The following is a 26,600-nucleotide window of genomic DNA, read 5'->3' on the forward strand; positions in this document are numbered from 1 at the left end:
GTACGTTGGCCACACGCAGGGGTCATTTTCTGACCTCCCACCCCATCCTCAACCTCGTGGAGCATGGCTTCCATCCCACTGTGGGGCTGAAGCTGTTCTGGAGCTCTCCCATTACCGTCGCATTGCCACATTCTCCTTCCGTGGGCTCTTCCTCTGCCTACTCCTTAAAAGGGAGCGTCCTGGGTTCCGCCAGCCACGCCTGCGCCTCCTGTTCCACACTCCCCACCCCAGCGATGCCTTCACTGTCATGGTCAACGTCAGTTCCTACTCTGGGGAGCACCAGCTCCGCACCCCGGCCCGGGTCTACCCCTAGACCTCAGGCGGCATGCAGGGCGTCTCCACGTGGACGTCCCACCAGTGCTCAGTGTCGACACGAGTGAAACTGAGCCCCCTCTGCCCCCTTCTCTGGTGGTGACACCACGGTGCCCCCGGTCACGCAAGCCAGGAACCTGCTGCTGGCATCTTAGAGGTCAAGTAGCTAAAGCCATGTGTTGCGGGTCACATTCTGTCCTCATAAAACATACGCTGAGTCCTGACCCCCAGTACCTGTGACTATGACCTTATCTGCAAATAGGCTCTTGGCAGACTCATCACATTAAACCACGGTCCTTCTCGAAAAGGTGGGGAGGTAATCCCAGTCTAGCAGCTGGAGTCTCCATGAGAAGAGGGCAAGAGACACAGCACGGGCACGGGGGGTGGGGGGGGGGAGGGGGCCGTGGAGGATGGAGGTGGAGATCGGAGGACTGAGGAAGCCAGAGGAGCCGAGAAAGGGCCCCCCCGCCCCGAGGGGTCAGAGGAAGCATGACCACACTGACACCCCCATTTCGGACCTCTGGCTTCCAGAACTGGGAGAGAAGAAATTTCTGTTGTTTTAAGCCACTCACTTTGCCATACTCTGTTACCGTAGCCCCAGGAAACTAACGACCCTTCATTTCAGGAGAAACTGAAGCCCTGAGTGGTAAGTGATTTGCTCAAGGACACATAGCTGATTAACTTTTGTTTGAGGATTAATCTCCTGCTTTGGTCAAAGGGAAAAAAAAATCTCCAAGTGAGTGAGGAACAAAGTAGAAAGACCCTCAGAGAGGAGACCAAAGGGAACCCGAGGAAGCTTCATCCGCCGACCTCGTGCTGCGCTTTCATGCGGCTTCCTACAGGGGAAGCTTCTCCATCAGAGGTGCCTGGATGCAGCTGCGCACTCGGAGGACCACGTGCGGCGCGCTCTGCCTGGAGCCCCAGACCCTGTTCACTGTCATCAGATGACCTTCCATCACGGACTGGATTATTCTGAAGGAGGTGTGTGTGTGTGAAAGAGAGAGAGATACACAGAGAGAGAAAATAAGAAAGAAAATGCATGAAGCTATGTATTTATTTTGGGGGTGGTTGGTGCCCCCCCATTTTTCTGTCTTTCTTTTTATTTACTTATTTATTTTAAAGAATCCATGGTAAGCTCTGTGATGAATCATCTCCAGGGTGGAGATGGATCCATAAAAAAAAAAAATGATTAAGGGAGAATAAAATTATCTGGACTTTATCTCAAAATAATCATGCAATCCGTTCTGATCTTGCTTATTTGAGCAATAAACAAAATGGGGCATACATCATGTTGAATTGTGAAAAGTAAATGAATGTAGAGAAGTTTACTCATTTATCTTCTGAGACTAGTTCAGGGAACTGAAAAGCTTCCCAACAAAAACAGCATTTGGAAGAGAAAAGCAAAAACATTATTTTTGGGCTCCTAAACTTTCATGGTGAAAGACACCAAAAATGAGCATTTTCTTTCTTTTTTTGGGGGGAGGCTGCACTGTACAGCATGTGGGAATCTTAGTTTCCCAACCAGGGACTGACCCCGTGTCCCCTGCAGTGGGGTGCAGGGTCTTCACCACCACACCAGCAGGGAAGTCCCCCAAAACAGCATTTTCAGTGTTAAATGATAAGTGTTTTCTGAGTCTTCCTATGTGCTTTGCATGGTGGGTAATATAACTATATAAGCTACACTCCCAGTCCTAGAATAGTGTCTGACACGTAGATATCTGTACATATGTGCTGAGTAGTGAATAAATGGATGGATGAAGAAATGGGATCTAATCACCATCACTGAATGGTCAGAGTCAGTAATACCACAAACTGATACAGCACTTAAAGATTTCCATTACCGTTTCTATGTATATCTTAAATCACACAGTTAAATTCTTGAGGGCAAGAATCCTTATAGGCATCAATCCTTCCTGAAAGGCCAACATTTGAGTACATATCCTGCTATTCATTTTAAGACGTTTCTATATCTACGGTGTATCAGAAGTTCCTTTCCTCGTGAAAGATCTGGATAGTGAAGTTTTGAGGCAGAGATGCTCTACTCACAGCAAGAGTGACTCGGGGACGCTTGTTCTGAAATACTTGTGATGTATTCCCCACCCATCTACAGGGATACTTTAACATACATGATCACAAATACAAGTACTAAAGAAAGTCACATAGAAAGCTTTTTTTAAATAAAAGAGAACTTGTATCTTATTTGTCACTCTATTCCTAGTGTCTAGACCTGTTCAAGGAGGAAGTGAGGAGGGGTGGAGAGGGGTCAGAGCCTTAGCCAGGTGGTGAAGTGTATTCCGGGGGTGATGAAACATTCTACGACTGACAGAGGTGATGGCGGCACAACTCTAGGAATACACGAAATACCACTGAATTGTACAATTTAAATGGATGAGTTGCGTGATATGTGAGTTACAGCTCAATAAGGCTGGACAGGAAGAGGAGAAAGGGGAGGGCAGGAGGAGGAGAGAGGAGGGGTGAGAGAAGGGGAAGAGGTGGAAAAAGGGAAGAACAGAAAAGAGGAGGAGGAGGGAGAGGAGTGGGAGGAGGGGGGAGGAGGAGGAGAAAAAGATGGAGGGGGGGAGGAGAAGAGGCAGGCAGAGGCGGAGGGGAAGTAGGCGCCCTCACTGTGGCTGCTCCAGGGCATCAGGCTCACGAGCAGACTCCAGGTTCAAAGTTATTTCTGTTCTGCTAATGACCTGGTGCCTTCATGCTCTACTGCTTCCTCAGGAAGCACTCCCTGAGTTGGGATTCTGTGCTTCCGACCTGGAAAGAGTGGATGATCTCAAAGATGAGAACAGCAGCAGCAAGCCTGAGCCCCAGGCTGTCGCACTGGACGGAAGTGGAGAGGAGTCTGCAGGACTGAGGAGCCCACCCCTGTCCCCTTCCCCACCACACCCAAGGACCAGTGTGTGTTTGGTTAACCAAATTAAAGTGGGTGTAAAAGGAGCCAGCCCTGGTCAAAATTAACCGGCTGGGTTCTTCCAGAAAGCCCTCTCCTCTGCTGCTCAGAGAAGGTTCCCAGCCCCTACCACATGGTGCAACGTAGGGCTGTTCACTCTATGAGGCTTGTATGACCCAGAAGTTTCCATCTTCTTTCCCCACATCCTCACATGCCTCTTCTTGGTCCCATTCCTCCAGGCCCCACTCTCTAAGAGCAGACATGCAGTCAGTGTGATAACACATGTCACATGCTCTCAGCACTCTCAGTTGCTTACCCAGCGACTCTTTGGAAACAATGCCCTGATTCTGCTGTTCTGAGTAAGAGAGAATGTGGCCTTTGGACTCAGACGTGGGCTGGAATTCCGAGATCTCCACGTACGAGCTGTGTGGCCTTTGGGCGAATCCCTTAACCTTTCTGAGCTTCCATTTTCTTCTCTGTGAGATGGGATCATTTCTCATGGGGGTTGCTGTGAGGTATAGGTGAGCAGATCCAGTGCCTGGGTCCTGGAAATCAGGGCAGAGGTGTTACCACTGCTGATGGTGGAGGAGGCGGGAGATGGGAGAGGTGGGCATAATTCCTTTGTTCAAGGTTTTGCCAGAGTAAGGTGGTCTGTGTGGGCTAAGGCTCAGGGCTCTCACAGGCACCTTTGGGTTCAGGTGCTCCTCTGCAGGTGGGATGGCGGAGTGGATGCCCCCTGGGTTCACAGGGGCTGCGAGTCTGAGTTAATGCCTCTGTTAAGATCAAGGTCACACTCAGCTTCCTTACACTTAGAATAAACGCATTGTTCACCTTCTTAGTGGGTCCACCTTGCACAAAACAGCATAAAAACAAGTTTTTAACAGCATGGTATTTGGCATAAAAATAGCCGTATGGATCAATGGAACAGAGCAGAGAGCCCAGAAATAAACCCACACACCTATGGACAATTAATCTACAGCAAAGGAGGCAAGAATATACAATGGAGAGAAGACAGCCTCTTCAGCAAGCCGTGTTGGAAAGCTGGACAGCTGCACGTAAATCAATGAAGCTAGAACACACCCTCTCACCACACACAAAAATAAACTCAAAATGGCTTAAAAACTTCAATATAAGACATGACACCATAAAACTCCTAGAAGAGAACATTGGCAAAACATTCTCTGACATAAATCGTATTGATGTTTTCTTAGGTCAGTCTCCCAAAGTAATAGAAATAAAAGCAAATAAACAAATGGGACCTAATCAAACTTATAAGCTTTTGCACAGCAAACTATTAACAAAACAAAAAGACAAACTATGGACTGGTAGAAAATATTACAAATGATGTGACCGACAAGGCCTTAAATTTCAAAACATACAAACAGTGCGTACAACTCAATAACAACAATAACAACAACAAAAAAACCCAATTAAAATATGGACAGAAGCCCTAAATAGACATTTCTCCAAGGAAGACATACAGATGGCCAACAGGCACATGAAAAGATGCTTAACATCGCTAATTATTATAGAAATGCAAAGCAAAACTATAATGAGATAGCACCTCACACCAGTCAGAATGGCCATCATTAAAAAGTCTATGAATAATAAATGCTGGAGAGTGTGCGGAGAAGAGGGATCCCTCCTACACTGTTGGTGGGAATGTAAATTGGTGCAGCCACTATGGAAAATGGTAGGGAGGTTCCTTCAAAAACTAAAAACAGAACTACCAGATGACCCATAATCCCACTACTGGGCATATATCCAGGAAAGACAAAAACTCTAGGTTGAAAAGATTCATACAGCGCTATTTACAACAGCCAAGACATGGAAACAACCTAAATGCCCATTTACAGATGAATGGATAAAGAAGATGTGGACTATGTCTACAATGGAATATTACTCGGCCATAAAAAAGAATGAAAAATGCCAACTGCAGCAACATGGATGGACCCAGAGATGATCACACTAAGTGAAGTCAGACAGAGAAAGACAAATACCATATGATGTCACATATGTGGAATCTAAAATACGACACAAATGAACATATCTACAAAATAGAACATATCTACAAAACAGAAACTCACAGACGCAGAGAACAGGCTTGTGGTTGCCAAAGTGGGTGGGGTGGGGGAGGGAGGATTGGGGGTTTGGGATTAGCAGATGCAAATTATTATATATAGAATGATATTTGTAATATATAACAAGGTCCTACTGTACAGCACAGGGAACTATATTCAACATCCTTTAATAAACCATAATGGAAAAGCATATATATGTGTATAACTGAGTCACTTGGCTGTACGGCAGAAATTAACACAACATTGTAAATCAATTATACTTCAATAAAATTAAAACAAAACCAAAAACAAGTATTTGATCACTTCAAGGGCTTTTTTTTGTTCCTGCTTTTTAGGAAAATCCCAGGATAGAACAAAAGAACTGAAGAAGGGCAGCCTCAAAACACAGGCTTCGAGGAAGTCAGTGATTCCTTCTAAGCCTGTGTCAGGAGTGACATGAGATCCCAGCCTCAGAGACCTGGGAAAACGGCAGTTTTGAGAGGAGCAGGAGCAGCTCTTTAAAGAAGTGCATCCCTGTGAGTGCAGCCAGTTCAGAATGGTGCTCTTTGCCCTCCCTCCCGTGCGGAGGGGCTGCATCTCCTCTCCGTCCTTTCCTGCTGCCTTTTCACCCTCTCCGCCAACTCACGGCCATCAGCTCAGACTTTGGGAGACTCTGCTATCATTGGCCCAGAGAACAAATTGCTCAAAACCCTTTTATCCAAGATGTGGTTTCAGCAAACATAAATGGTGTAAAAGACAAGTAATCAAAACTGTAAAACTCCACAGCTATTAGAAAGCTTTGGCCTGTGGTTTAGAAGCAAAGGTACCGACGACCCCTTGTAGCTGATGGGTGGAAAGCGGTCACACACAGTGCAGCCAGGCAGGGGGAGACGGGGACGGGGTCTGGGGGGAGCTGCTCTCCATCGAGTCAGTGACTCTTGAGAATCACTTGTCCTCACCCTATCCAGGAGGAAGCAGGGTAGTCAATACCCCTTTATCAGCTCACAGTATTTGAGGATGAAACACACATCATGTGCGGAATTTCTCTAAAGAGCATGAATGGTTCTGTAAAGTCTTGGAGTAAGATAGGGTTCGCTAATGATAAGGTCTCTTCAAGTTTCTGGCGTCTAGCAATTGCTGAAACATTAGCTACACTGAAAAACTGCCAACAGGTCAATAAAATAAAAAAACAGAATGAGCAGATTAGAGTGTCAAAAGTTGGGGACTCTGGAAGTTATCATTTTATTCGGAACTCTCACAAATCCACAGGGTCTCAAACACTCTTGCTACCACTATCAAGTGTTATCACAGACATGGGGAGAAAGTCACATTCTCCTGGTCCTATATTTAAGACATTTGTTTCTACAATTCCTTAAAGGCTTTCATAAACAATTTACATTTTTCTACGGAAGCATCTCTTCCATGAAGAGATGCGATATTCGGTAGAAACGGTAGACAGTTGGGAGATTTGCCATGAGTGTTTTTGGCAGTAAGAAGTCATACTATCTAAGCACAGACTGTGCATATCTGGATGGGAGGCTGTGAGTCTCACTTATTAAGGAACTTTTACTATTTCTTACACCTAAGCTTGCAGAAAGCTGAGATAAGGAAGGCTACCTTTCATAAAATGAGAGCAGGGCTCTGTTACATAATACACTCTGTCCACGGTCTTCAAGAAAGTCCTGATCTGAATTTTAGGACAAAGTGTGCAGGTATAGTTAAAAAATGCATATTTTATATATATATACATACATATACATATATAAATATATACACATATAACTATATATACATGTATAAATATATACACATATAAATATATATACATGTATAAATATATACACATATACATATAAAATATATATATATATTTAAAATATAACCATATAAACTACAAAAGAAAACTCAGCAAATCTTTTTGGCCTGTGTGGCAAATGGGGTTTTCCCACATGGCCACAACAATATTTTTGGTCCCAAATGCTTTTTCAAAACCTTGGTGCTTTCCATCCACCGATGGAGTCGATTTCCTTGAAACGGGGCGGGGCTTTTGACCGCATCAGAGTCCAACGCAGCAGAAGCGAGACTCCTCGGGCTGAGTCAAGGGCAGTACTACCTGCCCCAGGTTCTCTTTCTTGGGAAACTCTCCCATGGAACCAGCCACCACGTCGCAAGGGAGCCCAGGTCACATGCAGAGACCACATCAAGTGTTTCAGCCGACAGACCCAGCGAAGTCTCAGCTGACAGCCGTCACCACCAGGCATGGGAGGGAGCGAGGCCCCGGCCCCCGCGCCGCCCCAGCGGACACCCCAGCACGGAGCAGAGATGCGCGGGCCCCCGAGCCCCGTGCAGACGGCAGATCTGTGAGCCAAGCAGATGTCAGATTTAAACCCCCAAGTTTTGGGGTAATTTGATATTCAGTCAACTTCCAACATGCGTACGTGGAAAATAAGAACAAAGTATTGCATGGGGGGCGGTTTCAGATGGTTGGGACAAAGTGATCTCCATGGTGTCATTTGAAAGGCGCAGACCTTGAACTTGTATCTACAAAAGGAAAGCTGCGCTCCCCACGTTCTCCAAATTCCCACTGGCCCAGGCGACGCTTCTAAACGGGCAGAGACGGTTAGGAAAGGCGAGAACTCTCCAAACGGCAAGTATTTCCCCCACGCGGATGAGCCGCAGTGCCCTGCGTGGGCCGTGGGCTGTCAGGAGCCTGTCGCTGGAGGCGCCCAGCAGCCGCTCTGGAATGACGCCTCTTTCTCTCCCCTTCATCTCGTCCCCCGTATCGTCTCTCTCCCCCCTCCCCCTCCCCTCCCCCAGTCTCTCTGATCCCCTCTTTTTACTCTTTCCTACCTTTTCTATCTACGTGTTAGACATTGATATCTGAGTTGTCAAATATTTGGGAGAAGTCATTGGAATCATTTGTAGTGGGGATGATAAAACTCACCTCCTGGGTGGTGCTGAGGATAAATTCCATTTTAATGTAAGGTGCTATTTGTGTTTTGTTCAGCGGGTTAAAGGCTGGTGTGTGGTGGGTGAGCTGGTTCGTGCTTCTCCGACTAGTCCAGCGACCACCTGCGTCATGATTACTGAGGAAGCTGCTTAACCGGGAAGACGCCTGGTCTCCACCCCTGGGTACTGTGCAGAGTGGGTTGTCATCCTTTCCCCTTTTTTGTCCTCAAAAACACCGCTCCTGGGCCCCCAATAGCTGGCCTTGGCCGTGGGCATGAAGGTGTGTTTCACAGCCTCTCTTACCGGTGGGTGAGGGCTTGCTCCAAAGTCACTTCTAGGAGGTGCCCTCACATGGAGTGGGTGTGCCCTTCTCCCCGAGGTCCTTTCCCGCTGGCTGAGAATCCTACGTGATGGCGGGGCCAGGAGCAGTCACCGAGGGGCACGAGCTGGAAGCCGCCAGGCTGGGGGCACCAGCCGGGTGCCCATCTCTGCACTTGCATGTGTGAGACAAGTTCGACTTTATAAAAGCCTTTGTTATTTGGGTTTTCTGTCCCCTCGAATCTAACTGAATCATACCTGATATACCTCATTCTGGATAGACCCTAGAAATATGCATTTTTATTATCTTTCCAGATGTTTTCAAAATAAACCAAAGCTTGAGAACTGGCCCAGCTAAATACCTAGTGTCTGCACCTCAATGAATCACACACTGACGGCGTGGGCTGGCCATGGCTCTCCAAACGAACACCTGGGAAGGCTGGGCGGCCACGGCACCTCCATGTAGCCCTAAGCACCTGACTGCACATGCTCTATCTGCATATAGGGCCTTTGCTCCCCAGCTCTGTGGGCTGTGGTCCCCAACGAACCTTGTTCCTCCTGACCGAGAGCTGGATCTGTTACCCGAAGACCCGGATGAGGCCCTTCATGGAATTATTTTAAACCAATTTAACTCTGTATATTGATAATAATAATAATAATAAAAGCACAACCCAGAGAAGCCAGACAACATTAAACCTCAACAGCTCAGGCAGAGAATGGAAAGCAATGAATTAGAAAGCACAACAGTACTGAACACTATAGAGGAAAAACGATCGTTGGAGCAGGAACGATTCAGATTCTACAGATAATTAGGAAAGCAGGGCCCAGGTGAAGACGATGAGTTCCAGTTACTTTGTGTGTCTCTCTCCTCAGCATCCCGGTGCTCGACAGAATCACCAGCTCATGTGTTTGATGCCTGCAGAGAAATTTCTTTTGTTCTGTAAGATTCCACTGCTGATGCTAGGACTCCAACTCCTCCTCCGCTGATCACAGACTTGCCCCTCCATCTGCTCTGTCATCCCTTTCAAGTTCGAAGGCATAACTCAGACACCTCATCTAATCTGGGGGCTTCTTTTTAGAACCAGGCCGGAAACAATCTCGTTATTCCAAGGCATGTTTTGAGTGAGGTTTCAACTCTCTGACAGTTGTCCAGTCCCCTGGGGCTTCGGGGCGGGTGCAGAATGAAGCCAGAGGAAGCCTTCGCGGATCATCGTGGCCCAAGACCGCCTTCTGGGCCGGGCCTGCCACCCTGTCCCTCACCGGTCCCCTTGCTCCGCCGGTCTGTAAACTGCGCAGGCCAAGCCCAGAGGTGTGCTGAGGGCGATTCCTGTGGCGGAGCTTGTGGAGAGAAGACTCTGAGAAAGGAATCCGGCAGCCTGTCCACAGTCAGGCCCACCTGGGTGGCGCCTGACACAGTTAGGACTTTTCCTGCTTGAGGGGCTCTGGCTTGGGGAGCTGTGCTCCATGGTTAACAGCCAGCAGGGCTCTGGGCTGAGTTCAGTCCATGGAAGGACCTGGTGAGACGTGGGGCTGTGTGGATGGGGAGTGAACTGGAGGAAATCAGTGGAGATTCCCATGTGCAGTGGATGCAGGAGCTTAAAATTATATTTATTTTAAAATGTTTATTGGAGTACAGTTGATTTACAATGTTGTGTTAGTTTCAGGTGTGCAGCAAAGTGATTCCTTACACACACACACACACACACACACACGTTCTTTTTCAGATTCTTTTCCATTGTAGGTCATTACAAGATATTGAGTAGAGTTCCTTGTGTTCTATAGTGGGTCCTTGTTATCTATTCTATACAGAGCAGTGTGTATGTGTGAATCCCAAACTCCTAAATTATCACCCCCCATCCTCTTTTGTAACCATAAGCTTGTTTTCTATGGCTGTGGGTCTATTTCTGTTTCATAAATAAGCTCATTTGTATCATTAAAACTTACATTCAGCTAACTCCTAAATGTGCTTCTAAATTTCTCAGCCTGGCCCCTAAATCTTCATGTCTTTTCTCTATTTTCTGTATCTCATCCTTCTTTTCCATCTTTCATGTCTCTTCACCTCTGTCTGTCTCTGTCTCTGTTTCTATCTTTCTGTCTCTGTTGTTTCTGGAAAACATCCTCGCCTATGTCTTTAAACTTTTCTATTGAGTTTTCATTTCTATCCTATTTTTCATTTCTAAGAGCACTTTGTTCTCTGAAATTAAAAAGGTATTTATTGTTCTGTTTCATCTCGTGAGAGTAACATATTCTCTAAGGATAGCGAAAAGAGGTTTCTGTCCTAACATTTTCTTCTCCTCTTATGATCCCTATTTTCTCCAAACTGCCTGCTTCTGTTTGGTGGTTTGATTTCTGTCTTTCAGGTGAGAAGATTTCTTCAGTCAAAGCCTGGTTCTTTCTCGTGAGTTCATGGTTAGGAATCTGGGGCTGGGGAGCTGATGGGAAGTTCTGAAGATCATGGGAAGGTGACTTTGGTCCCTCAGGTCAGCATCCCCTGGACTTGGCTGGTCAGTTTCTTCTGGGAAGGACCCCTCAGTCGCCACTCCGTGGGTGAGGCATGGTTGCCCCGTGTCTGGGACGAGTAAAGAGAAAGAAGTCTCTCCATCCAGCGCTAGCATCCCTTTGTCCCTGTTTTGGACCTTACACTGTCCTGGTGGTCCTCTATCCGAGGGCCTCTGCTGTATTCTCTCTAGGAAGTAAACCTCCTGTCTTCAGGGGAGTCAGTGAGGGAAAACTGGGGTTCTCATGGCTTCTTAATTTTCAAACGATCCTTGTTTTTCTTCCATAGCCCCTCCATCAACCTTCCAAAAGCAGCTAGAGGGGCCCATGCTGAAGCCGTCTCATCAGAGGTGATATTCTAAGGCGTTAGCCCATCAGAGTGGAGACCACAGCCAAGCAGGAGCAGCACCACGCGGTCTACACTGAGCGCCGCCTGTGCCTGGTGTGCTGAGGACCGCTCGGGGTGGGCGGGGCAGGGTCAGGAGGAACCAGGTCAGCTCCTGGTGTGGGATTCAGCTGCATCATTTTCCACTCTTCCTTCACTTTCCAACTTTCACAATTTTGTTGTTTATATTTCTTCTCTTTGCTCCTTGTGGGTTATGTGTTAAATTTTACTTTCTGTTGGATTGGTGGGGCTTGAGAGCACCTGAGAGTAGAGAAAGTTGCTCTGTTCTCTTGACCTGGAGCTTCTCATTCATTCTTTTGAAGAAAGACGGGGTGAACAGAAAGGTCAATATGCAGACAAGAGAAGCCCAGAGCGGCGGAAACAGGCAGCGTCCCCACCATTGTCAGAGTCGGCCCTGCGGCCGGGCGCCGGGGGGGTGATTCTGGCTCAGCCATTGACTAGTGGTGCCACTGTACCCCCTCCGCCTGGGTTTTTAACATGTAAAAGGGGCTAATAACAGCCTTTACAACATAGGTATATTGTAAGCATTCGGTGAGGGGTACATGTAAACACTGAGGACAGTATCTGACCGAGAAACTACCATATCATTAGCCATTCTTCTGGTTACAATTGTATAAGATTTCTGCAGTCAAGAAATAACTTTTTGAAAACATGGCTCTTTAAATAGTTCAACCTGTTGGTAGAAAGAAGAGAAACACCTTAAGGATGATCTGGATGAATCTTTACATCAAGCTTCCTAACCATCTCCCCTGTACGGTCCCTGGGCCACTTCTGCGGGCCTGCAGGAAGCTCTCAGAGCTCACGGGTTTCCCGAGTGGGTCCTGCTGATAAATCTCTGCAGATCTGCTCCTGCATGTCCAGCTGATTCCATCTAGTGAGGAAGACTTGAAGTGGGATGGAAAGGAATTTTTTTTGTCATTTCTTTATGAAAATACTTCACGTATCACGCTGCTTTTAGAGATGGTTGCATTGGTAGCAATGGCCTCTATTTTCAAAGGAATCTTTCCTCAGGTCTGGCTTCTCATGACAAATGTATGATTTAAAATTATTTTCAGATTGATTTTTAATTGGGGGAAAAGGAAAGCAGTAGACTTAAATTAGGAATTTTTCTTTTTAGGAGCATTTGCCCTCTCTCTTCCTCCTCCTCCTCCCCTTCCTCCTCCACACGCATGCACACACACACACAGACACACACACACAGACACACACACACATCATTATTCCCCATGGACTGAGAAAACATTCTTTATCCAAGACTGAATTCTCTGCTTTGCGGCAAAAAGTATTTCTTCCATTCTAATGCTACTTAGTGTTTGGGATTAACTTGGTGACAAATCAGCAATAGACAGTTTGACATAACTAACGTCAGTTTTTTTTTGGTCATGTCAAGAAAATGAGGGCACCTAGGAACTCAAAATAATATCACTTTCACTGAAGACCTTTCTCTCCGTGGGTCCAAAAATCATGCCCAAAATAGCACTAGGTACCAAAAGGCCAAGTGGCCTGGGTTAAGGTCGTGTTGTTGATAGGATGGGCATCTTGTTATCAACGAGGAGTTGAAGGTGGCAGAGGGCGTCCCACCTCTGAAAATAAACATTCCCGTGGCTGGAGTTGTGTTGTTCAGCATCTACGAAACACAGGGCTCTGAAGGTGAAAGTCAAACGTAACGCCCGACCACAACACCACCGTCATCAGCAACAGCGAGACCCGAGCTTAGTGGTCATCACTGCGCGGTAGGAACCAAGTCTTCTATTTTATTTTTTTTTAATTATTTATTTATTTATTTATTTTTACTTTTGGCTGCATTGGGTCTTCATTGCTGCACACGGGCTTTCTCTAGTTGTGGCGAGCAGGGGCGACTCTTTGTTGCGGTGCGCAGGCTTCTCAGTTGGTGGCTTCTCGTGTTGCAGAGCACGGGCTCTAGGCACATGGGCTTCAGTAGTTGTGGCTCTTGGGCTCTAGAGTGCGGGCTCCGTGATGGTGGCGCGTGGGCTTAGTTGCCCAGACCAGGGATCGAACCTGTGTTCCCTGCATTGGCAGGCGGATTCTTAACCACTGCATCGACAGGGAAGTCCCAGAACCAACTCTTTTAAAGGACACATTTCTTTACATTTTTATTTGACTTTGATTATATGAATTTATACAGCCAAATTTTAGTCACACTCATAAGAATCTGTATATAACTGAGAAAGGTAGTCTATTGATTTTTGATGAGAAATACAGTAGGTCAGTTGACCAGCTCATGTGAATGAGTCGCTTAAGCTAAGCTGTCATCAGATGGCGCCAGTGAGCTGGACAGAGTGAAGGGACGAGACCTGGACTCACAGGCGAGGACCGCTTTCCTCTGCAAGGGTGGGGATGCTGCCTGTTTCTGCTGCTCTGGGTTTCTCTTGACTGCGTATCGACCTTTCTGTTCACCCGGTCTTTCTTCAAAAGGGTTCAACCCAACAGGTCAGATTTCCACTCCTTACAAAGTAAGCACGCCCGAGTTCCCTCCCTGGGCCACATTCTCAGCATCGCAAGGCACATATTTCGGATAAATACCTGGGCTGTGCCCACAGGGACGATGGCAATTAGCACCATCAGATTTCCTTGACTCTCAAAAGACAAGCTCTCCACCTTTCTCTCAGGGTTCCTGGGGGGCACAGGGGATGGTCACTAGAAAGCTCATAGATGCTCAACACACGCAAGCAGGAATTTTCATGCAAAACCAAGAAAATATTCTTATGTCTCTCCAAAGTCATAAAAGATTCTGACAACACTTAGAGCATCCTGAGCAGTTGCTTTTAGCTCCAGGACAAGGAGACGGAGGACAGTGCCCAAGGTCACAGAGGAGGATGAGTCAGCAGGAGAACCTGGCTCTGCAACCTTCGGCCCAGGTTTGCAAGGTCACTCTCCACCGAGGTGCACGCTTGCCACTTCCTCGAGGGACAGAGACTCTCCGAGAAAAATGCCACTTCACTGCTTCACCGCTTCCAAACCATCAGAGCCTCTCCTCCAGGAGGCAATGCTATCCTGGTAGCCGACAGATGGGATAGTGCACAGCAGACCGGAGGGGTGCGTCTGGAGCTGTGGTCCCTAGCAGGTGGTCCAGGATCACTAGGAACACACAGGGCCCTCGGGTATCCTCCTGTCTGGCCTCTTAGATGTTTATACATAATATGTAATGATGTACAATTTGATTTTGATAGGAGTTCCTTGTTTGCTTCAGATATCTTTTGTTTGTCAAATCAAAACAGCACCAATGTTAACTCTTACTCTCTGATGTCAAACAGAATGTAAACTGCAGCTCGAGGCCATGCAGACACACGCTGAGTAGAGGCACCGATCACTGTCACCTCCGCTGATCAAACAATGCTGGTCACTGGGTCATCCCCCAACCTCTCAACCAGTCAGTGCCGTCCCTACTGTGTGCGTCAAAGGGCCCTCAACACAAGGAGGAAGAGTTACCTCCATGAAGCGAAGGGCGTGGCGCTTAGTTTGCCCAGTGTCTCTCGTGAGACTGAAATGCAGAGCAAAGTGATGTCACGAAGAGGATGCTATGCTTGGAGCCGGAAGAGCCGAGTTGAAATCCTGGCCAACCACCAGCTGGGTGACCTTGAGCAGGTTGCTCCAGCTGCGAGTCTCAGTTTCCTCACCTGTGAAGTGGGGCTAAGATCTACACCCCATCCCTGTTATGAGTACCAGATACGTTATGATATGCTAAAGTCTCAGAATCAGACGCGTGATAAGTGCTCACGAAATGCCCACACATGCATTTGAAGTTTCATTTGTTCATGCATTCATTCATAAATTAAACCAAGAGACTAGGGAGCAGACAGGAATTTGGGCCTGGGCTGGAGCTTACACAGTGGGGTCTTTAAAGACACGCATAGAGGAATAAGGAGAGAATTTCACTGAGGCACTGAGGTGACACAAACAGAAGTGGAGTGAGGGTGGCTCCTGCCTGGAGCAGGGTGGGTCTGGGAAAGGCAGTTTGGGTGAAATGGTGCAGACCTGAGTGGACGGAGCCTGGGAGCTGGATGGTGTTCAGAGGTCATGAGGTCAGCAGGAGGGAACGGCGGGGAGAGAAGCAAAGGAAAGACCCCGAGGGCTGCTCTGCGGGCTGTATGGGAGGAAGACAGACCAGAGGATGGCAAAGGATGGCAGCCCCCTCCCTGGGGCCAAATTCATGGGTCTCAGCAGGACGTCTGCCCTTAGCTTCAGTCCTGGTTCAGGAATTCTCCTTCTGACACCACTGATGGTTAAGTGCGAGCCTCATGTCAGCCCTGGGTTTGGATTTTTTTCTCTCCGTACCCTCCACATTGGGCTGTTTGTGTACGGGGCCTGGGGAGGAAGCGTGTTTGTTAGCACTGCCCTGAAAGCCCCTCCAACTACTTGGAAGGTCGACAGAAATGTACATCAGGGCCATGATGTGGTGAATCAAAGATGTGCAGAGAGATGTGAAAACCTTGATCTTCCATTCATACGTTGGGAACTGGTTGTCCACACGTGTGAGTTCATGGAGCAGGCTAACTCTCTACAGCAGGGGTTCCCAACCCCAGGGCCAAGGGAACTGGGCTGCACAGCAGGAGGTGAGCAGTAGGCGAGTGAGCGGAGCCTCATCTGCTCCCCATGGCTCCCCATCACTCCCCACCACTCTCCATCGCTCCCCATCACTCCCCATCGCTCCCCATCGCTCCCCATCACTCCCCATCACTCCCCACCACTCTCCACCGCTCCCCATCACTCCCCACTGCTCCCCATTGCTCCCCATTGCTCCCCACCGCTCCCCATCGCTCCCCATCGCTCCCCACCGCTCCCCACCGCTCCCCATCGCTCCCCACCGCTCCCCACCGCTCCCCACCGCTCCCCATCGCTCCCCATCGCTCCCCATCGCTCCCCATCGCTCCCCATCACTCCCCATGGCTCCCCATCACTCCCCACCACTCTCCACCGCTCCCCATCACTCCCCATCACTCCCCATCACTCCCCATCACTCCCCATCGCTCCCCATCACTCCCCACCACTCCCCACCACTCCCCATCACTCCCCATCACTCCCCATCGCTCCCCATCACTCCCCACCGCTTCCCACCGCTCCCCATCACTCACGTCACTGCCTGAACCATCCCCCCCACTCCACATGTGGAAAAATTTTCTTCTATGACACCGGTCCCTGGTGCCAAAAAGGTTGGGACTGCTGCTCTACAGGTTTCCTGGGCCCCAACCCTCCCCCCGCAGTGTGGGATGTCTTGTTGGATGGAGAGAAGGCAGAGCTACAGGGGAGGGCTGTGACTTTCCAGTCCAGACAGGCGGAAGTCCCAGTGCTGTGTGCTTTCTTAATCCGGGTGCCTCTGTCCCGGCAGTGCATTGACCTCTGAGTGTCCCCTGAGTGTCCCGAAGGCGGCAGGTGGTGCCGCTGGCCAAGCTGAGTCCTGGGAGCCAAAAGCCTCACTGGAACAAACAGCTGGTCATCTCTACCGAATGCTGTGCGGTTCCGGCCTGGGAATCAGGCCTTCTCAAAGAGGAAATGCCGCAGCTTATGTTCCTTCCTCCATTGTTAGCAGCTCCAGAAATACTCATCAGTTGAGTACTCAGCTTGGATGGGCCAGACTTTGCAAACCAATTGCCTCCCAGGGAGGACCAACACTGCGCACCTGTCTCCTTCACACCGCTGTAGTCAAGATACAACAGCAGAACAGATAGTAAAGTCTGGAAAAGCCTACAGCGCCCTGTGCCAGCCTGCCCGGGAACCCCAAGGTCAGAAGGCAGGTTTCTGCTGCACAGCTGCTGGCTGCCTGGGTGTGGAGCCTCTGCTCTTCCTTTCGGCCTTGAAGCAGCGGGTGGACCCAGGTCAGGACCAAGCTGCCGGAGCAGGCACATTGTTGGATGTGGTCCTTCCTCCAAAGAGAGGAGATTCTTGAAAAGAAACCCCTCCTCCTAAGTCTGTCCAGGAAGTGAGTGATGCTCGGGGTCGGAGCCTTCTCAGCTGCTCTTGAGGTTTGTGCCAGGGCCACCCATGAACAGCCTCTTCAGGAAGTTACCATCCTGCCTGCCACCTACTTCCCCCCAAACCTGTCATTTACAGACCGCTGCAAAAAGAATGATTGTGGGGACCAGGCTGGAAGGTCTCCCTGAGTGCCCTCGTTTGGGCAGGACAGGCACAGGCTCTGCTCTGGGCAGGAACCCTGGCAGGGAAGTTGGCCGGCCTGGTACAGGGACCGCGTGGAGGATGGAGGTCAAAAATCCCAGCCCGATGGGGTAGGGAGTTAGAAAAGCGGGGCAAGTCTAAATGTACAGCCCCTGTGGATAACAATTTGGCAGTTTCTCACCAACTTAAACATACATTTACTGTGCGACCCAGCCATTCTACCTCTAGCTATTTACCCAAGAAAAATGAAAACATGTGCCTATAAGAAATTCTGTATGCAAATATTCACAGCAGTTTTATTCATAACAGCCCTAAGCTGGAAACCACTCAAATGTCACTGTCACGTGGCGGACGCATAAACGCATTACGGTCTATCCACTCACTGGACCTTCTCCGCAATAGAAAGAATGACCTACATGCACCAGCAACGGTGTGGGTGAACCTCAAAAGCAATTATGCTAACAAAGCAGCCAGACAGGACCACGTATGTATGACTCCACAGACAAGACATTCCAGAAAAGGCAAAACTACAGGGATGGATGCCAGGGCAACCACGGGGTGGAGGACAGGCGCAGCAGAATATTCCGGGTGATGGAGATGTCCCCTGTCTTGGTTGTGGAGGTGCTGCTGTGATCACGCCCATTAGTCAAAACGTAGTGAAGACGTCTCACTTAAAAAGTGTGAGTTTTACTATAAGTAAGTTTTGCTGCAATGAGCTGTAATTATATAGATGCGACCGGCGTATCCTTGTCTCTCTCGAGTCTAGATGACCACCCCTCCCGCTGTCCTTGCTTGCTGATTTTCTGGACAAGGCTGCACTTGAGATTTCATCTATGCCAATGTCACCAATGTAAATAGGGCAGGCGGCTTTGTGTCCAGCCCTCTGTAGGGACAGCCTGGAGCACAGACAAGGTGATGTGAAGAGAAAACAAAACAATGCAGATGCTCCAGCAAGCAATACGTGTGGCCTTGCCACTGTCCATCCCATGGCTGCTACGGTCCTGGCTCATGCGGGGTCCTGGCTCACGCCAGGGGCGCCATCAGTCTGCAGCAGGAGTGGACGCACAGCACATGCTGCTGCAAGCACCTAGCAGGCTTGGCCTCCAGGGGCGTCAGCCACACGCACCGGCTTTTCTCTTTAAGAAAAGGTCTGTGAACAAGCACAGAGCTGACCTCAGGGATGCAGACAGAGTCTTCCCAGGTGACGGATGCTCAGGTCCAGTGGAAAGGGTTCGACACACTTGCCTCTAATTCTGCGTGACTTAGAACTGGCCCTGTGATTCTTCAAGAGCAGATCCTGACAGCAGAGCTCCAAGATGCACAAAGCGCAAGAGGCGACTTCCAGGCCAAGCCCGCGAGGTGGCGCTCACGTCAAACGCCAGCCCAGACACGGGGCGAGCCTGAGCATCACGGCCCCTTTCCGGGGATGAACTCAGAAGACAGAGGCAGGCTCTGCCTCATCTCTGTGGTGCAGATGTCAATGCTATAGCTAGCGCCTTTACTGCATACCATTACATAAATCTCCAAGAGCACTGTTCATCTGAGACCTGCCACTATTTCTCTGTGGAGAAGACAAGGAAATTAATGTTTCTGGCGAAACGTTTGTCACTTGTTTCCAGAAATAGAAGGGTTATTTCTCAGCTCCAAATATAATCCTGTGTGTCACTTAGTGATGACAGCAAGTGAAGAGGGGGTAGGACCAGTCGATTCCAGATATCCAAGCTAGAAACATCGGAGTAACTTAAAAAACTCTCCTGAGGTCCCATCTTCCGAGACTCTGGCCTAATTGATGTGGGGTGGGGCCCAGGCTTGCATCTTCTTATACTAGACAATACCGTTTAATTATTTAACGAATTTCCTCCAACTGTCAGCCAGCGTCGATGGACTCCTTCTTGTTTTGGGAACAATTCAAGGATACGAACATGCAAATTTAGGTTCCACAGGCGCCTGACGAAATGACGCACCCTGCATATTTTCGCCTCATTTCCAAAGGGGTTTGTTTGCTTGAAGATCTTTAGACGTGGCAGTGAGTTTTTGAGGACAGCAAATGATTCAGTGGGAAAGAGCCCTTTTGCTGGGGCCGATGGCTTTTCTCCTGATAGCTCAGATCTGCGGGTGCCACCTCTCTGTGTTATCCTTGGGCAGCCCTGTTCCCATCCTGGGCAACGGCCACTGGGGCCACAGAGACAGGCGAAGCCCCTCCCAGCAAAATCCCTCTCTCTGACACCTTAGAATTCGGGAGAGAAATGTGTCAGGCAGTAAATGCATATTGAAAACACTCCTAAAGACTCTGTTCAGAAACATTACACATCTATAACAAGGTAACCAGCAATTTAACGCAAGGATACATTACAGTGTGACATGAGAGGCAGGCTTACTCCAGCAGCTCAGGAAGCTGCAGGGGGATGTTTAGAGGAGGGGGTTTTGATGTCGGGGCTTGAAGGAGCCGAAGGATTTGGACACCGTGAGCAGGAAGTTTCTGTGGGGGGTGGGCAAAGGATGGAGCCAGCCAAGGCGGGAGCACCTTCTGTGTGGGGCAGTGACAGCACACATCGCTGGTGTGGTCCTTCAGGGAAGCAGGTCTGGCACCTGGAAGGCATCACGTGCATTCCCCCCTTCCACCCCTGTCCCCACTGCAGGCAAGACTCATCGATCACAGCATCCTTTCCCACAGAGCCCAGACATCGCTCTAGACCACCTTTAAACTCAGAGCTCCAGGAAGCCATTAGAATTGATCAGAGCTGGCACTGAGGATGAAATTTATTTTCTGTCCAAAGGTAGGGAAATTGCAGGGAGGGTGATTAATTAGATTTGGTTGTAAGGTCTTGGTTTCACCATGAAGAAAGTTCGTGTGCCTTCTGCACACCAAAATAGGCACTTAAATGCATCGTCTCATTATCCTAAAGTCTTTCATAACCTTCACATGAACCCTATGAGTCAGGCATTTTATTTCCGTTATGAATATGGAGTAATAGTGCCCAGAGAAGCAAAGTAACTTTTCCGTGGTTGCACAGGTAAAGTGGCTGACTGGGAACTTATTTCCAGATCTATGTGACTCTAAAGCTTGTGGTCTTTTGATAATGCTTGCTAACAGTCTGGACCTGAGGGGAGGAAGGGCGAGAAGGTGGGGGGACTGCAGGGGAGGGGAGCAGGAGAGCTCGGAGCTGTTCACAGTGCTGAAATCACTGCCGAATGCCAGCAACAGCGGGATTCTCCATGCAAAATGCCAGTCAGAGAACTCTCTTTTTCCTACATTTTGGCTTTACGTTGGCACTTCCTCACGATACACAAACAATCCTATTCATGCAACTTCTGGCAGCTCTGCAGAGCAAAGCGTGTCTGAGTGGAAGGTCCAGCACAGGGTCCTGGGGAAGGAGATGTAGAGGCACTGACACTGCTGGGAAGTCTCCCGCTGCCCTCGTGAACTCACTACTTTCAATCTTCTCAGGCATCAGGCTCGACTCACAATGGGCACAGGCTGCCAAAGATTTAGTGAGAGGGACGTGGAATATAAACCTTGACGTCGGCCTTCATTTTCCAAGCGAGCACCAGACGCCCATAATCACGATCACGTGGTCTCTACACGGAGCCGGCCCGCATCCCATGCCTTGACCGCTCCCCACCAGGTCTCCTAACTGACTCCATGCTCCCAATCATCCCTCTGCTCTACACACACACATAAAACTAAAACACCTGCCTTCTTCACCACATCTCTCTTCTGCTTGGTGTTCTGCGTGTCCATATTGTAGAGACCCATCACATGGGGGTGGGGTTTAGGTCTTCACACTCCAGGCTCACCCTGAACCCAGCCAACCCTATCTGTCCCTGTGAGAAGCACCCTGCTCGGGCCTGGCCTGGCACCCCATGACTTCCAGGAAGGTGCTGGCTCCTGGAAAACGCCAAGCCTGTTTAATGATTTACGTGACCTGGAATATCTGCTCTCTGTCTCCATCTATTAAACCAAACCAAACCAAATTAAACTTACTCAATTATACGGCTCCGCTCAAGCCAGACATCCTTTCCAAGATCCTTTGTAACATTCCCGATGCCAACAATCTTCTCTTCTTTTGTGTTCAGTGTTTAAAATACCCATTTGAGGCACTATACATTGTTATATAAGTCTGTGTCTTTCCTTTTCAGCAAGATTTTGAAATTCTTGAGGAGAGCAACCGTGATCAATACAGCATTTTCATAAATGTTTGTTGACTTACATGGTCTTTTGTGCCACCACTGGAAGCAGGACAAGAACATCTTAAAAATTGACTGCAGTAGGTCAGATTGAGATGAGATTAAAAAAGAACTTATTGAGCATTGAGAACTGTAGATGGCCGAAGCTATAGACATCTTTTTAAAGAGAGAAATTAAAATCACTTGGGCATTACAATCACCTGAATGTTACAGAACAAGTCTTAGCTTTGAAAAATTATTAAAGGGGATTTTACTACTGTAGGGGTTATATCATTCCTCTCCTTGTAACAGAAAGGATTTGAGCTGGCTAGAAAGTAAAAGTCTGATAAAATTTAATTATGAGACTATAAATATATCTTGGGGATGTATTACAATATTGAGAATAACATTCCCAGGCATTCACTAGGAGCAAAATTCTCTGCTGTGCACTTTGCATGTATCATTCCACTTAATTCTTATAATGTGCCTACGAGGTGGGCACTATTATTAACACCTTTTTAAAAATATGGAAACTAAGATCTGTAGAAGTACAACTCTCAAGGTCACACAGCCAAGAGTCAGCTGCAGACTGGGATTCGCATTTAGGTCTATGTGACCACAGGGCTTCAGTGCTTAACTCCTGCATCATAATATCAGGCCAGGTGCTGGGCACTGTGCTATGTTGTCAACCTAGGTATCTATTTTCTGCATAAATGGAATGCTCTTCTGCATCCCAGCCTATGAAGTTAGAAAGTAACCCTGGGCAGAAGGAATCTATGTCTCACTTCTTTATTTTCACAGATACAGCATGTGACCTCATAAGCCAACCAGAATTCCAAAGGAATACCATTTTGTACAATTTGTTTGGTACAGGTAAATAAGCCAGGTGAGGGCAACAACAGCCACAGAAGATGGCCTGATACGTAAACAAAAATACCTTCAAATACTTCTCAGTTTCTGTTCTATTATTATTGCTCTGTTTGCCAAACCCCCAAATGCCAATGCTACCTAACTAAGGGGTATGCCAAATTTTTCTTAAAATTGATTTCTGTTATGGAAGGATTGATTTTCTCTAGCCCATATGATTTTCAGAATGATCCTAATAGATACGAGAAACTATAATTATATAGAAAGATACATTTTTTGTTAAAAGCACTCAAGCCAAAGGGAAAACTAATCCAAAAAAGTCACGTCAGGAAAATGTCAAGAAACAGCAAAGTCTACCAAAAACTGATATGAAAACCCACAATGGACCCTTGACAGAGAACAGTTAGCTGGCTATAATCTCTATTATGAAAGAATGCTTTATTTTCTTGAAATTCTGATGTAAAGACTTAGTGAAACACTTTATGTTAAAAGTAACTAGCTTTAATTCTGGCCTAATAAACAAATTCATGTAAAAGATATATGTCCTTTAAGAATACAATTTTTGAGGGACTTCTGCGGTGGCGCAGTGGTTAAGAATCCGCCTGCCAATGCAGGGGACACAGGTTCGAGCCCTGGTCTGGGAAGATTCCACATACTGCAGAGCAACTAAGCCCGTGCACCACAACTACAGAGCCTGAACTCTAGAGCCTGAGAGCCACAACTACTGAGCCCACATGCTGCAACTACTGAAGCCCGTGCACCTAGAGCCCGTGCTCCACAACAAGAGAAGCCACTGCAGTGAGAAGCCTGTGTACCGCAGTGAAGAGTAGCCCCAACTCTCCACAACTAGAGAAAGCCCGTGCGCAGCAACGAAGACCCAATGCAGCCAAAATATAATTAAAAAATAAAAAAGAATACAATTTTTGAAAATTAATATATGAAAGTCAAACACACCTACCCTCAGTTTCCAGGTCTCTGAACAGATGAAAACTCAGTTGGCTCAGGGTTCTCAACATCACTCAAGCCGTGACCTGCACACAGGCTTCCTGCGGGCTCCAGCTGCAGAGGGCACGACTGGAGCAGGAGGAAGGTACACACGGGACAGGAAGGCCTCTTTATGGCTCGTGGAAGAGACAGAAAAGAGGACGCACCCTCCCCAGAGTCTTCCATCGTTGGCAAAAGGAAGGAAGCCAGAGTTTAGAGGCCACTGAAAAATTAATTCGATCCTTCTCTGTGATTGGCTGGACAGCCTGAAGCTAAGGGAAAAAACCCAAGTTATAAATGACACTCCCATCCTGCAGACTGAATGGCCTCTGGCAGGAAGTGAGGAATTGAGGGGAAAGAGGGATGAAAGGAGAGGAGAGAATTTGCCTAAAAGATGCACATCTGTGTCTCCAGAAGTATCAAGAGAAGCTCTCAGATTTTTGGTCCTGTAAGTAAATGTAAATCTAAATATTTTAATAGAGACATTTTTATTAAAAAAAGACAACTGTGCTTTTCTCAATACCCCAAACCCACCTATGGGGCTGTATTCTTCCCCTGCCATCTGGTGAACCCCTAGCACAACTGACTGAGCTCAACAGAACCCTTGTGGAGGCTGAAGTTGCAAAAGCTGGAAGCCTGAAGGCCCATCCAGTTCAGAAATCCACTCTCATCAATACAAATAAGATTTTGACAATACGTGAAATTAATTCATTCATTCATTTTCCATAAATGATCTTATGACAGGAAGAGCTGGGTGGTTAAGCATGCCATTTTTTGGAGATGCTTCAGTTTACATGGTGATGAGATGAACCACAGACATCCTCATCCACTAGAGGTTGTTCCCCGTAAATGTAACAAGTAATCTGCTACATCTTTCAATAGTATAAGAGTCTTTATGTGACGGAGCAGGACCTTATGGGGCCTTCCCGGAAGAGACCCCGCCCCCCCAATCCATGTCCTCCACCTGTCTCTTGTCTGTAGAAAAACTGTAGCCTACCTAAGCTTTCCTCAAGTTCCAAAGAATAAATTTAATCAGAGAAGTGAGACAATGCAGAAAGAAAGGAAAACAGTCAAACAGGACAAAATAATAATAGTTTAGCCATTTAACAAAGTCAAGGACCTTTAGTTTCTCCTCAAGGCTGTAGATAATATTCTGAGCCAGGCCCTTTGAGCTGTTTTGCAGATACTGGAACCCCCACCAGGTGGAAGAAATCAATTGCAAGCTGCCCACAAGCACGTGGACCCCAGACGGGTTCAAACCGGAAGGTTGATGATGCTGACTCCCGATGACCTCACCACCAACCAATCAGAAGAAGGTCCGTGAGCTGACCACACACCCCATGACCCGCCTCCCTCACCCTGTCTTTAAAAACCTTTTCCTGAAGCCTGCAGGCAGTTGGGGCCTTTTAAGCACGAGCTGCCTGGACTCCTTGCTTGGAGTACAGGGTTTTTTGTTTTTGTTTTGTTTTTTTGAGTGCAGGGTTTATTATCAGTAGATTGGCTTTACTGCACGTGGGCAAACAGACCCAAGTTTGGTTTGGTAACACTTAGAAAAGCAATAAATTAGCACCACCCAAAACCTGATATTTACAGCTATAATGTCACCCAAGGGGGTTGTTCTGATGGCATGGGACTGAGAGCGAGCCAGTCCGTGCTGGACTCCAGCTCTCCCGGGCACCAGCTACGAGATGACAGACAGTTCTCACTGTGAAGGGAGGAGAAGAATGCTTTTCTTGCAGGACCGATGTGCCAGGGTAGACACGCATGAGACTCAATACCTGACGGCAATTATTATTATTGTGATTATTTTTAAAACACCGAGAGCAGCTCACTCTTCGCTGGCATCCTCTACAGGGCGATATTCACCCTCACCGTGAGCGCTGAAACCAAGCCTTCAGCACAGACCACCGTGTCCTTCGGTTTGCAGCTAGTTTGGCAAACTCTCGTGTCAGGTTCTCAGAACCTATTTCTCCTAAATTCCAACTGATGCAGTAAAATATTAACACTATGTGTCAAGCACAAATTGCTTTTAGAGTTTTGAGTTTTACAAATATATATATAAGATAGGTAAAATGAAATATCCATCATCTACAATAAATTCTATTGTTCCCAGAAGGGGTAGATAAATCTCAAGGCATAATTATACTCCTGCCTGCTGTGGCCTTTGAAGATGCATATCTGCTTGAAAAATAATAGAATAATTCCTCCTTAGTGAAAAACATTGGCATTTCTATTTGAACTATGCTTTAAGTAAAAAACGCCTACGGATACTTTATTTTCACTACAGAGGGTCATCTTCAGTTTCTTGGGGCTTGATTTTTCTAACAGAAATGATTAATCACATTCTGCTGCATATCTACATGCATCTTTCACTTATCTGAATTCCAAATGAAATTACTTTCTCCATGTTTGTTTTCCAAGATGTGCCGTCTTCTACCTAAACTTAGTAGAAAACAGACAGCAGCAGCTGTGGAACGTCCACGGTGTGATTCATGCCCTCCCATGGAACAGCACTTTTTAGCAACTCCTGCGGTTTGTTTAAATCTGCTTAGGAAAATTAGGACGCCTCCCCCGAAAGAGCCATGGGAATCGACACCGCACTGCCAGCAGCAGAGTCCAATTTCTTTGATCATTTCCTGAGCGCCTCATCTTTTCAAAAAAAAAAAGTGAGAGGAGCCATGGAGGGTGTGAAGGAGAAGGAAAAAGTGCGAACAAGAACACGGATGGGGGTTGGGGTGGGCGGGGAGGGGGGTAGGCTGGTGGGGGAGGGGAGGAAGACGGAGGAAGGAGGAGGACCAAGGGAGAGAAAGAAAGAATAAAAATGGAAGGAACAAAAGCCGTCCCTGCCACGCTCTCCTTGTTCTGCAACTGGTTTTCCCTGTGCACGCATGAGACTCAATACCTGACGGCAATTATTATTATTGTGATTATTTTTAAAACACCGAAAGCAGCTCACTCTTCGCTGGCATCCTCTACAGGGCGATATTCACCCTCACCGTGAGCGCTGAAA

At 47.7% G+C, this 26,600-nt stretch overlaps 1 protein-coding gene across 1 annotated transcript in view; it reads right to left on the reverse strand.

The window, feature by feature from the left end:
• DPP6 (dipeptidyl peptidase like 6) overlaps positions 1-26,600 on the reverse strand; it is a 717,707-nt gene that overhangs the window by 178,785 nt on the left and 512,322 nt on the right. The gene's annotated exons all lie outside the window — the stretch shown is intronic.

This window comes from Hippopotamus amphibius, chromosome 4, assembly GCF_030028045.1.
Source record: "Hippopotamus amphibius kiboko isolate mHipAmp2 chromosome 4, mHipAmp2.hap2, whole genome shotgun sequence".
NCBI classification, from domain to species: domain Eukaryota; kingdom Metazoa; phylum Chordata; class Mammalia; order Artiodactyla; family Hippopotamidae; genus Hippopotamus; species Hippopotamus amphibius.